This window comes from Elgaria multicarinata, chromosome 4 (assembly GCF_023053635.1).
Source record: "Elgaria multicarinata webbii isolate HBS135686 ecotype San Diego chromosome 4, rElgMul1.1.pri, whole genome shotgun sequence".
In the NCBI taxonomy this organism is placed as follows: Eukaryota; Metazoa; Chordata; class Lepidosauria; order Squamata; family Anguidae; genus Elgaria; species Elgaria multicarinata.
In genome coordinates this window covers 2918975-2923897 of record NC_086174.1, presented here as the reverse complement: position 1 = coordinate 2923897, position 4923 = coordinate 2918975, and the positions used below count along the sequence as shown (strand labels likewise).

The following is a 4923-nucleotide window of genomic DNA, read 5'->3' as shown; positions in this document are numbered from 1 at the left end:
TGGATTCCTGCATGGAGCAGGGGGTTGGACTCTATGGCCTTGTAGGCCCCTTCCAACTCTGCTATTCTATGATTCTATGGTTCTATGACCCCTGCAACTGATTTTATGCCTTCCGACTCTTGGATGCAGCTCTTACTGCTCCTCGGAGTGAAGCAATTGAAGGAAGTTCACCACAAGACCTAATTGTAGAGTGGATACAGTGCTGGAGATGGACAGGGAAGACCAGGGTCCTGTCCAACCACAAAACTATCTACCTAGCTTGGGACAAAGGCCTCTATCTTAGTTGAATCAACCTTGCAACGCTACTGGGCAGATAAATGAGGATAGCCCTACGTTCTCTGCCAGTAGAGACCTCCTTGGGAGTGTGATCAAGAGTTAAGAAAAGTATACTTCAAGAGAAGGTCACATTACATTGAGACTGTCACGACGGTTGACTGGCAACAGCCCGTGCCCTCAGGAGATTGCAACACACATCCTTCCAACGACATTTGACATCCCATACGATTACAGCAGTTCTCGAGTTCCCATTACACCTTTGCCTTCTCTGTCAGTATCTCCAGTCTTCTTAGCAACATTCTCCAGCCATGAAGCTCTTCTGCCTTATTTCTTCTGTTTTCCTCCTGCTGCTTTTGGTGGTGGTACCAGGTGAGATGCCCATCAGCCCCTGTTCTCTGAGCTACACCGTCCTCTCAGCTTTGCCATAGAGATGATACTCAGCTCTACTTCTCCTTGTCATCGGAGTTAGCTGGGGCTGTGAAGGTGCTGGACCAGTGCCTGGAGGCTGTAATGGGCTGGATGGGGGCCAATAAACTGAAGCCGAATCCTGATAAGACGGAAGCTCTGTGGACTGGTGGTTCCCGAGTCCGGGAATTGGGTAAGCGGCCTGTTCTGGGTGAGGTGGCTCTCCCTCTGAAGGAGCAGGTACGTAGCTTGGGAGTACTCCTAGACCCATCATTGTCACTGGAGGCCCAGGTGGACTCTGTGGCATGGAGTACTTCGGATCAGCTTTGGTTGATCCGCCAGCTACGGCCTTTCCTGGACAGGGCAACCTAGCCACAGTAGTGCATGCACTGGTAACTTCCCAATTAGACTACTGCAATGCACTCTAGGTGGGGCTGCCCTTGAAGACGACTCGGAAGTTGCAGCTAGTGCAAAATGCAGCAGCTAGACTGCTGGCGGGTACATCTTATACAGCCCACATAACACCGGTCTTAAAGGAACTGCACTGGCTGCCTATACGCTTCCGGTCGGAATTCAAGGTGTTGGTAATGATGTTAAAGCCCTAAACGGCTTGGGACCTCGATACTTGAGAGAGCGCCTCTCCTTATATATGCCTGCCCGAGACCTTAGATCTGTTGGAGGAGCCCTTCTCCGCATCCCACCAATGCAACATATACATTATGATGGGACAAGGGAGAGGGCCTTCTCTGTGGTGGCACCCCGACTGTGGAATGCCCTCCCCTTGGAGGCCCGATTGGTGCCAACATGGATTGCATTTCGACGCCAAGTAAAACCATGGCTTTTTAACAAAGCCTTTGATGGTTAAACTCACTGGCACGTTGTTTTTACTGTTTTAACTGCTTTTATTGCTTTTAAATTATACCCTATTTCTTTGATTCTAAGACACACTTTCCCCCCCCCCATATAAACATCTCTAAAAACGGGGTGCGTCTTAGAATCACGGGTGTGTCTTAGGTTTTTCTTTTTCTGTTGGTGGTACTGAAATTAGTGTGCATCTTACAACTGATGGCGTCTAAGAATCGAAGAAAAACGGTATATTGTTTTTCACTTGGATCATGGTTTAGTTTGTTTTTAACTGTGTATATTTATGGTATTATACTGTATGTTTTTATCTGTACCACCCTGAGATCTTAGTGATAAAGGGCGGGATATAAATATTTTAAATACTTTTTAAAAAATAAATAAATAAGTCAGTGGGCGGGACCTTTTCCTGGACAAGGGACCTTCTCTTTCCTAGGCCACCCATGGTCTCAAAGGGAAGCCCTCTTACACTTAAGTAGAATGTTGATTCTGGGGAAGAGAACAGGCTGCTTCCTAAAGTGTTTTCCCTCCCTCGTGGTGTCTCCTTTTTCTAGATTTCTCCCAAGCCATCCCTGGACCATGTGAATACAGTTGCCAGACAACTTGTGTTTGGGGAAAGTGGGTCCATCGGCACTGTAAAGTTGGGAGGTGCTGCAAGAGGTGAGACCAATGTACCACTTACAATATAGGGCCTCGCTAGACCTGGTGGAAAATCCGGGAGAGAGGAGGGGAGACCTCGCGTTATGAATAACATGAGATCTTGCCCTTATTCACTCACGAGCCGTGATGAGCTCTGGAGGAGAGCCGTTTCGGCCGCCATTTTTTTTATTTTTAAAGTGGCAGCAGAAGCAGGAGCCAGGAAAGGTAAGTAAGATTTTTTTTTTTTTTTTTTAATTCTCCTTCCCCCCATCCGTGATCTCCCCCACTGGCCCTGTTCTCCTTCCCCCTGTCTGTGATCTCCCCCCCCAGCCCCATTCTCCTTCCCCTGCCCGCCCCCCTGCCCACAATGTCTGATTCCCCGCCCACCCTCGATGTCCAATCCCACACCTGATGTCCCCTGCCTGCAATGTCCGATCTCCCACCCGCGATGTCCAATCTCCCGCCCGATGTCCCTCGCCCGCAATTCTCCCCGATGTCCCCTGTGCCGCGATTCCTCCCGATCTCCCCAGCCTCCATTTCCTGCCCCCCATGTCCCCACCGTAGCCCTGATGGCCACAGCGCTCATGTGGAGCACTGCAGCCCGTCCACTGCTTTTCCTGGCTACTCGAGAGTAAATCCAGTAGCCGGGAAAAGTGGCGGACTTGGCTACATGCCTATGGTCTCTGGCTCAGCCCGAGACCACAGGAAAAACCGGGCCTGAAGCGGTGCCGGTTACCCCAGGCCCAGGGAGGGTTCACCCCTCCCTGAGCCCGGGATACCCTGTGCATCATTTGGACTCACAGGGGTGAGCCCGGGGCTCACACCAGGCTAAAGCCCCATCTAGGAAGGCCCCTAGTTTCAGTTTTTACTTTCAATTCATTTATTACATTCCCATATCGACCAATAGCCAAAGCCCTCTGGGCAGTTTACAAAGCTTTACAAAGCAATGATACCGTGTACATGAAAATGATTGTAGAGGTGACACTGAATGCACCACTTACATTTCAGTTCCTTCTGCCTTTTTTAAGGGATTGCTTTTTGCACTCAAAACTGATGAAATTTGCCATTGGAATCAGATTAAAATTTTACAAAAGAAATTTTGAATTCGGAGATCAGATTTACGTTTATATTTTTACCCCGAAACCTGGAAGCCTTAGACATCCAGAAGTCTCTTGACATCTGGGATCTTAGGAGCCAATTGCTGTTAAAACAGCCATTCAACTTCTTCAACTTCTTGCTATTACCCAGCGGGGTGCCATCAGCAGAAGTACGATGAATTCTCCAGAAGTCCCTTCTGCATTTTGTCCTTCTTGTATTGTTAATAGAGCCAGTGTTGGTGTAACATATATAGAATCATAGAATCATAGAATAGCAGAGTTGGAAGGGGCCTACAAGGCCATCAAGTTCCACCCCCTGCTCAGTGCAGGAATCCACCCTAAAGCATCCCTGACAGACGGTTGTCCAGCTGCCTCTTGAAGGCCTCTAGTGTGGGAGAGCCCACAACCTCCCTGGGTAACTGATTCCATTGTCGTACTGCTCTAACAGTAATAGTTTGATGTGTGTCGTAGACCAGGGGTCCCCAACCCCCGGGCCATGGACTGGTACCAGTCCGTGGCCTGTTAGGAACTGGGCCACACAGGTGAGCTGCTTTCACCCACCCATCCCCACCCCCAGCCCCGGTCCATGGAAAAATTGTCTTCCACAAAACTGGTCCCTGATGCCAAAAAGGTTGGGGACCGCTGTCATAGACCTCATCTGTTTTCTGTACCAGTTTCTCTAAATATCTGTTGTGGTTTCCATCCTATACAGAGATTGACGGTTGGGGACAACAAATAGCCCCCGAGTGCAACATCTCTGAGGGAGCAGCATCGTTTTGCCTCCGGAAACTCTGCCACGCCCTGCACCTTCGCTCGGAAAGCAAGACCCTCTCCTGCCACGGAAGACCATTCTGCCAATAAACCTTTACCGGGGACTCCTAGGCATGTTTACTGGGAAGTATGTCTCACTGTGTTCAGTGGGGCTTATTCCCTGGTGAGGGTGCCTAGGACCACAGCTTTCAAACTTCCTGCTTAAATGCTTTAGCTTTCCTGCTTAATAAAAGCAAGCAATTGAAACCCTGGAGTTGGTGCTCTGTGTGGAGAAGGGAAGAGGTCAAGAACATCAGAAGTGCCATACTGGCTCAGACCAGGGCAGGATCTACACTATACTGCTTTAAAACGGTTTATAACAGTAGTGGCAACTGTTGGGGCCCAGGACATACTCCAGATACAGTTTTCAAACCGTTTCCAAAGTGTTATATCCTGCCTGGTATAGATCTAGCCCTGGGGTCCATGTAATTGAGCATTCTGTTTCCACAATAACCAAACAGACGCTCCTAGGCAGCTCAAAAATGTCCTCTTTCTAAATACGTGTGAAGGTTCTAAAAGTCACATATCCGCTAAAACAGCCTTCCTCAACCTGGGGCGCTCCAGATGTGTTGGACTACAACTCCCAGAATGCCCCAGCCAGCTGGCTGGGGCATTCTGGGAGATGCAGTCCAACACATCTGGAGCGCCCCAGGTTGAGGAAGGCTGCGCTAAAAGGATCTTCTTGACTTTGAAACCCAAAACAGCACACACACACACTTCTTCAAGCAATGGGAAAGTTGATTAAGGACATAGGCACAAAGAAGAAATGTACAATTATTTGGGGGGAAATTAAAATGTACAATAATTATCTTGGGTAAAAGCAGACATAGTAGAG

At 48.9% G+C, this 4923-nt stretch overlaps 1 long non-coding RNA gene across 1 annotated transcript; it reads left to right on the top strand.

Annotated features, from left to right (window-relative positions):
* Positions 1-533: 533 nt before the first annotated feature.
* Positions 534-4295, top strand: LOC134398258 (uncharacterized). The gene is made up of 3 exons (XR_010025404.1): positions 534-645; positions 2097-2202; positions 3991-4295. It is a non-coding gene; the product is annotated as an uncharacterized LOC134398258 (long non-coding RNA).
* Positions 4296-4923: the final 628 nt, after the last annotated feature.